Raw genomic sequence first — 8330 nt, 5'->3', positions numbered from 1 at the left:
TCGGTTGTCGGTGCGGGGCTTTTCTGACGAGCACTGTGGGCTCGGGGCGCCGTCCCACGCCCGGCGCGGTGCTGCGGCACACCAGCGGTCGGCGCCACGGCGCGGGGAGGCTCTGGAGGTGACTCCTAGCCCCGTGCTTACGGTGGCCGGGCCGGGGTTCATTATGGCGGCCGGGTCCTGAGGGCGGGAGCGGGAGGGCGGCGGGACCGGGACGGGACCGGGGCGGGGCGAGGAACGGGAGCGGCAGCGGGAGGGGGGGGCGCGCGTTCCCGTGAGGGGAGGGGGCGCGCGAGGGAGGGAGGGGGAGGGTGTGAGAAACACTCCGTAGCCAATAACTTGGGCTCAGGCGAGGAGCTCGGCGAAGCAGGAATTTATTCGCGATCGCAGTGGCGGGCGTCCCGTCCGTGCGAGGACTACCGCACACCAAATTTCCCTGGTGTATTGCCAAGCACTTCCCCGTGCAAGGGCTTACCATACACCACATTTCCCGAGACTCTTCCTTTCTCTCCCTTATCTCACGCTTCGTCCGTCTCCGGCCGCGCCCCTCGCGGAGCTGCGGAACCGCGGATCAGGACTCCACACTCGCTCCGTACAAAAGTACGTCTCAATCACACGGCACACAGAGTCTCACCCGACCCCCAAGGCAATACTTCCTATTTCTTACCTTGGTCTGTGCACAGAGTTACCGGATCAATTCTCAAAGCCGGAGTGCCTGCCTTCTTCCCTTCCCCACTCCTTCACGGATCCTGCCTCTTTCATCAGTCTCGGGCCCTCTGTCAGCTCTCCGCAGAACCGCCGCCGTCGATGCACAGGACCGCTGAAATCAGCGGGGCATGCCTTCCTGCTGCTGCGGCGGTGGGGCTCCCCAGTAGGCGACTGGCTCCCGGACGAGCCCCCAAATTGTGAGAAACACTCCGTAGCCAATAACTTGGGCTCAGGCGAGGAGCTCAGCGAAGCAGGAATTTATTCGCGATCGCAGTGGCGGGCGTCCCACGAGCAGGAGCGCCCCTGCTGGTTCCAAAACCCAGTTTATATACTTTTTGATGACGGGACCCTCCCCTGTTTCCCCACTGAGGGGGTGATCCAGGCTCACAATCTGTCTGATGCTTCCCAGACAATGCATGGCCTTCAGTTGCCGGCCTGTTAAATTTCGAATTTCTTTCGACTTTTTTACTGGTTGAAGCGGTAATGGTTCTTCACTTACCTGACTTGACTCAACACCGTGATTTTCCCCGAATTGTTCTACGGAGTCTGGTTGTCTGCATTTTACAAGGTCGCCTGCTAAGCGTTCTTATCGCTGCAAGCACACCTCGATACCCCATTCCTTACCTTTAAACAACGTAACTCTGCAAAAACAACATTTTTATTCCCACGAGGGGCAGGGCAGGCCCCGCGGCGCGTGGCGGCGGGGGGCGGGGGGGCCCCGTGACGGCACCGAACGCGGGGGGGGGGCGGTATGGCCTCGGGCGGCGCGACCGGTAGCGGCGCGACCGGCAGCGGCATGGCCGGCGGTGGCAGGGCCGGTGGCGGCGGGGCGCCGGGCGGCAGCCCAGGAGCCCGATCAGGAGGAGGAGGAGCAGGAGGAGGAGGAGGAGGAGGAGGAGGAGGAGGAGGAGCGGCCGGCGGCAAGGTGAAGAGGCGGCGCCACCGTTTGGGCGCCGCGAAGCCCCCCTGTGCCAGGAGCAAGCGGGTGAGGAGCGGCCCCCCCACAGCGGGCCCTTCCCCCTCAGCCCGCCAGTTACCCCCTTACTTACCCCCTTACCTTACCCGCCCCTTTATCCCCTTAGTTACCCCCTACCCACCTCCTTACCCCCTTAGTTACCCCCTCGACCGCTTAGTTACCCCCTTAGTTACCCCCTCAACGGCTTAGTTACCCCCTTAGTTACCCCCTCAACCGTTTAGTTACCCCCTTAGTTACCCCCTCAGCCCCTTCCTAACCCCCTCAGTTACCCCCTCAGCCCCTTCCTAACCCCCTCAGTTACCCCCTCAGCCCCTTACTTACCCCCTTACCCCTCTACCCAGCCCATTACCCCCCTCCTCCCCCTCCCCTTCACCCCCAGCCCGCTGCCCTCAGGACCCCCAGTGCCACCCCCAGGGCTTTCCCCGCTCCCTGCACCCCTCCTCAGCCCATCATCAATTCTCTGAACGTTACCTGCCAGGCTTTGCTTCTCGTTTGTGCTGTAGGGTACAGCAGGTTGGTGGTGAAAGCGGTCCGTCAATTCGGGGTGTGAAAATCCCCGTGCTGGAGGGGGGACGCGCCGAGATCCCTCCCAGCAGCTCTTTGCTAAGAAATGTCAGGACGCCCAGAGAGATGCTCTGGAGATGCCCTCTGCACATGTTTGTTCAGCCAAAACCTCTCCGCTATTAAATGAGCAACGTAGCTGAGGGGACTGATTATCATATGCAAAACCAAGGGAGCGCTACGCATGGATAGCTGCTCAATTAGGTTTTTATCACTTGCAGAAATGCCAAGTCCCTTATACCATATATTGACAATCAATCTTGTCCATCTAAAGCTGGCCTGGAAGGGCAATGCAAACATTCCCCACGCTTACAGAGCAACCGTTGAAACCTCTGGCTTGAACAGTGCATTAATGTTGAAAGTGCCATAGCTTGCGTGTGCCGACACTGTGTAGCTAACTGATAAACCTTACACGTGGATTAAAAATAATCAGTGGAGATGGTTTTCTAACTTTTCCATTGTCTGTTATCTCTGCGTGTTTTCCAGTAGGTTTATTTAAAGAGTGTGCCAGAGCAAACACGTGCGTGGGGATATCTGGGGGATTCTGCACAGAGAATGGCTGCTGCACATCCAGCGCAGATCAAATTAACAGTAACTTATCGGGGAAGAATTTTAATGATTTGATAAATAGACAAACTGATAGGTGTTACATGTGTGCATTTATTATAGCAGTTAGCTTTGTAACCAGACGAATCGTGCAAATGTTCATAACGTAAAAGGACGAGCTTTGAGAAGATAGCTTGCTTAGAGCATTTGTCAATTAATTTCAGTTTATTTTCAATATCATGTCCACTCTGCAGAAGGTTCTGTGGCTTAATGTTAATTGTCTCTCAGTGATGCAGTTGGGGAGGCACGAAAGCGACCGATGCGATTTTGTGAGGTTATACCTCTGGTTCTGATCCCTACCCCGCTGTTTTTCTCATCCTTCCCCCTACAACTTTAGTCGATAAGTCGATTCTTAGAAATACTTAAATAGATGTGTTTTGTGTGCTTGTGATCGTAATTACAGCCCACGAAACCCTCTGTCTCTTACCATTAAGCTCTGAAGGTGCCTGGGCACTGTAGGCAGTATAGTTAGCAGCTTCAAAGTTCCTGGGAACTAGTCCTGGATCTAATTTACCTTTTTTTTTTCCCCCTGCCTGCAGGAGGGATGATTAGCAGGATGCCTAGCTCATGATTGTCAGCTTTCTGGATATTAATTTTTATTATTAATTTTTATTATTAATTATATTCATTTATATTAATTTATCTTTTATTTAACCGTAGTTCCTGGGGCTTTCGGTCAGGTGGGAATTCTCCGATCGTACCCGATGTATGCCGCAGAGTCAGTCTTCTACAAAATACAGCAACAGCTTTAGAAGGCTCTTGCAAGAGGAGGTGCTGGTGCTATAGCTATAGCTGTGTTTCTTGCAGGACATCTTCTGGGTTAGCCTGACTGTTGAGAGCAGAACTGTTTTTTGTGCGTATAGTCACTGCAATTCAGCATTACTAAAATTGAAAATATTTAGATTCACTGATTTTAATGGGTAGTATGGTCCTGACTGTCGCAGTAGATAATTGCTGAACTTCTGGTTTAGTTGGTTTTCACGGGAGGGTGCGAAGAGGAAGAGTCCTGGAACAAGTCTGTAGGTCAGGAGCTGTTCAGGCGTAGAGTTTCCTGATAGCCTTGCAGATTGACGACCTGCTGGTGAATTTTGGCAGAGGTTTCAAAACTTTGAACCTTGCCAAGGTCACTTGGAAGTGCAGAAAGTGATAGGTAGTTGTAAATCAATCTTAGGTGAATTTTAGGTTTACCAGAAGTGTAGCGATCCTATGCCAGGGATCAACCTCGTCGTCGTCTTCTGAATATTTGCTGTATAATATCTGTCTTCAAGGTCCGTGGAAGGTGGTATCGCAGCATATGCTGTTGACTGTGTTTCTGTAATTAAACAAGTGTTTTTTCTTTCAAGCAGGGAATAATTAGCAGAATGACAGAAACGGTGAAAAATATTGTACCGGCCTGGCTGCAGAAGTATTTCAATAAGCGTGAGGAGGAGTGTGTAGACAGAAATGAATCTGCAAACCAGGAGGAGACTCCGGTAAACTATCACCACGATTATTCAGATGAAGATACCATAATCGATGAGAGATTCACGCCTGAACCAGCAGGAATTAGTAGACGAGGTATGTGAAAAATCATTTGGAATTCTGGCCATCTGCATTTATTCACAGATTTCTAGTTTTGAATCTGAATTTCAAAAGGAAATTGGAATGAGGGTTTTGACAGAATGAAAGAAACCCCAAAAAAGTCAAAACAACTGTTTGTGAAACCGTCTTAGCTTTAAACTGTATACACAGTTACGAAGCATACATCTTATGCTCTTGGAAGGCATCAGTTAACTTTAGGTACTCTATTAGCCAGGTGCTAAATGCTGAAAATAAGTCATTTGCAAGTGTGCTGGGTTGCATTTTCCATCTTTTAAAAGATATGGAATGAAAATCTGTCTAATTGCCTAAGGCAATTAAAAAAATTAATTTGTTTTGCAGTCTTCGAAACAAAAGACTAGATGCTAGAATGGCAGAGGAAAATTCCGTCTCGTGTCCCGACTTTGTTTGTTTTGTTTTGTTTTTTTTTTGTTTTGGGCTTTGATCAATTTAGTAAAGTTCCTCGTTAACTTGATGGTGAACTGGGGAACTTGTGCACGGATGTGGTTTATGAGATTATTATCCTTAAAATATTCAATAACTTTAAGGTCTACGCGGGGGGAGGGGGTGTCTTTGAAAAGGTATTTGGACCGTTGGCAACGAGGTTTGCAACTCCTTTACCTCATGAAAGATTAATTTGTCTTATATCCAGTGCCCCTCACTGTTCCTGTAGTCCTGTTGTATAAATTTGCATCTATTCTTATTTGAGTTTCTCTTAAATTAGCTGTTTTGGGGAAGTCAGCTTTTAATAAGTAAAGAAGTTTTGTCTGAGCGTGCGTAGGTAACCATAGATAATGTGGAAAGTCAGTTGCTTCTGTTGTTGGCAGAATCAAAAAATAAGGAGGAAATATCTTTGCCTCCAATCTCATCTAATTGTAAACAAGGAGATTGATGGCTTTCTGTGTAGCTGTAGCTTGGGAATGAGTTTGGAGAAAAGAATAGAGAAGGTCTTCGTGACTGAGGAACACATGTTGGCTTTCCTATGTAACTGCGTGAAAGGAGCTTTCAGTAAGAACAGCTGCACTGCAAGCTTGCTAACTCCAGGAGATCAGGAGCAGGTGGACACCCTGGAACCTTTTGCAGCTTATGTTGCTGTCCGTGGGTGTTGCTTACTATGCTTAAGAATAAGATTATTTTTTTTAATTATTACTACATTTTGAAACCAATGTGTTTCTTCAGTTCTGAGGTATCAGTGTGCTGGAGCCTATATTGGGTGGCCTTCCGCCTGAAGAACTTTCTGTATCTCAAACGGTGCTGTCCTAAAAATCTGCTCATGGTTTGGAGAGCTAATTAGTGGTACTGCAGTGGTTATGAAGATTGAACTAACTAGTTTAAGCTTCAGTTCAAGTATCAAGAGGATAGTGGCTCAAAGTCATTTGAATTGCCCAGATTCCTGGGAGAGACAGTAGGCTTTCATCAGGCAAAATACCCATGAATAGTTCCATTCATTTAGCAAGATAGACTTCAAGGCCACCTATTCCAGGCCACTGGCATTGTTTGCAGACCCTTTGCTTCAAGAGGGAAAAATGCTCATCTGGTTACTTGGGTCAACATCCTTGTCCCTTGGGTCAAAATCCCAATAGTTAATGGGTAGGAGATGATGTTTTGCCTCTAACGTGAGCTGATATGGAAGAACTTGGGAAAAAAGTACTGCAAACGTTCATTTTCATGTTGTGTATTCAGATTAATGTAACCTTTGTTCCAATATTATGGAAGCTGCAGTGTTATCTGTAATTTACCGTGTAATCTCAAATTTTGTAAAGCTTATTGCAAGCTGTACATGGGAGAAGGAGTATATATGTTTGATTTAGTGAACGGCCAAGTCAGCGTTAGAGCATTTGAGCACGGGGTCAGAATGTGGTGTTGTAAATCCTCATAGTTAACTACTTCTGGATGCAACATTAATACTGTGTATCGCAAGCAGTGTTGTTGTTGTAGCCAGACAGTTAGATGCAACCGTATCTGGGTGAGGAAGAAGTTAAATTTGGCTTCTCTCTTTTTGCGCTTAGAACTTGGCAATAGCATGGCTGTCGATAGGAAACAGGTTTTGGCTTCTGTGAGCTTGTCTATAGCAAAGCTAATTATCTCCCTGTTCTTGTCTAGAACCATCCACAAGTAGATCAGCACTGAACTTCCCAGTTGTGTTAACAAGGCCCTCTCTTCATCGGAGCCGTCTGAATTATACCATGCTGGATTCTCCTGTCCCACCTTGTCAGCCCTCGACATCTTCTGTATTTGGCATTGGCAGTCCTAGGCTGTCCTTGATAAAAGAAATAGAAGATTCTACCTCTCAACAAGACGATGATAACATCTCAACAACCAGTGATTCCTCCTCTAGAGCATCTGATGAAGGTGATTTTTGTGTTCTCTGTTTAATTGACTTTTTTTTTAATGTGAAGTACCTTGCGTTCTTTAATATTCCACATCACCTTAGTAAATAAAATAGGTGAATGTCAACTTTGGATGCGAGAATTAAATTGAATTTTTAGTGTTTTAGAAGTATATAATCCTATCACCTTTTTAATAGAAGCGTGCTTTGGAATAAGTTTTTTATACCCTGATGTTAGAAAGAGTCAATGCTGAAATATACACATTCAGCTAGGTTATATGTAAATTTTGAACTGGGACGGTAGGAAATCAGGCTGACTTGCCGTAGCTTGACAACTAGGCTGATTGTCTAGAAGGAAGAGTGACTCAGAATATCTAACAGACAGCTGGTTAAATGTGAATAAGTGCAGGTGACAAATAGAAACACGAGATGTTTTCCTGTGTTTCAGCAAGAGAAGATAAAGAAACTACTCTGTCATAAGCTATAGGCTGTTTTTTGACCTTTCTTGGTAGAAGGCTTCAGCTGTCAATACTTTCATGTCTTTTGCCAAATTCATTGAGGAAAGCACACCATTTTAAAATAAAAAATAAGCATCGTGTCGATGTAGGTTGGTACGTAGGTCTTCTCGCTGAAAGGGCGAACAGCAGGTTTGCAGCTTTTTCTAGTCCCCCATATAGACAGGGACTGACGTGTGCTCAGCAGGTTTTCCAGAGAACTTTTGTACAGCTGAGAGTAGAGTTGCTGGGCTTTAGCAATATAACCTGAGTGCACTAGAACTTTCTGGTGTGTCTTCGTAAAACATACATGGGCAGAAGATCGTTAACTCTTAGAGCAGCCTTTGGGGAATCTTCCAGGTTTAAAACCTGTGCGATTATGATCTGTGCTGGCCTCCAGCCTTTTACCAACATAGAAAAAAGCTTTGTCCGTACAAATGCACTGATGTTTATGCGGTCCTCTTTTATCTTAGCCTGAAGGAAAAAAATATCTGCATTGGAAGCACAGTATTAACTTGGTAAGATTGCTGAAAACTACTTGCAGCTCTGTGAACAGTTTTCAAGTTTGTAGGTGATACTTGGTTTTCAGTCTGTACGTGAAGTTGATCTATTTAAAGAAGCTGAAGTCATGCTTATTTTTCTGTATTGAAGAACTTGAATTAGTGTGATCTTTATTGTTAAAGTTCTGTACGTACGAGAGGCATTTACATCTAGCATACGTCATTTTGGCAGATGTTGCAGTTTTAAAAAATACTTCATCGTCACTGCTCTGGCCCACAGAAGCTGAAAGAACTCATTCCCTCTCGCAGCATTCTGCAGCTAGCTCTAAGAAACCTGCATTCAGTTTATTTGTTTTTGGAGGACTGTGTCCTGTAAGTACTGCACAGTATTTCTTTTAATCAGTTTGAATGTGTACCTGTTTTTCTATCCACTTCTCATACTGTGTTTCCGTAGGTACGTGGAAGCACGTCTGTTTTTAAGCAAAACCAGCTTGGGTTTTCTCCATTTTACCCCGGAAAGACGGCCTATGCCGGTGGTGCAGCTGTAAGATCAAGGCAGCCAAAGACGGAACCTTATCAGG

General features: G+C 46.6%; 1 long non-coding RNA gene across 1 annotated transcript; it reads left to right on the top strand.

Annotated features, from left to right (window-relative positions):
• Nucleotides 1-6685: 6685 nt before the first annotated feature.
• On the top strand, nucleotides 6686-8330 carry LOC310904027. The gene is made up of 3 exons (XR_014587987.1): nucleotides 6686-6778; nucleotides 7982-8121; nucleotides 8204-8330. It is a non-coding gene; the product is annotated as an uncharacterized lncRNA (long non-coding RNA).

This window comes from Anser anser, assembly GCF_964211835.1.
Source record: "Anser anser genome assembly, chromosome: 9".
NCBI classification, from domain to species: domain Eukaryota; kingdom Metazoa; phylum Chordata; class Aves; order Anseriformes; family Anatidae; genus Anser; species Anser anser.
The sequence above is the reverse complement of the archived record's forward strand: the minus strand, read 5'-3'. Positions and strand labels throughout refer to the sequence as shown.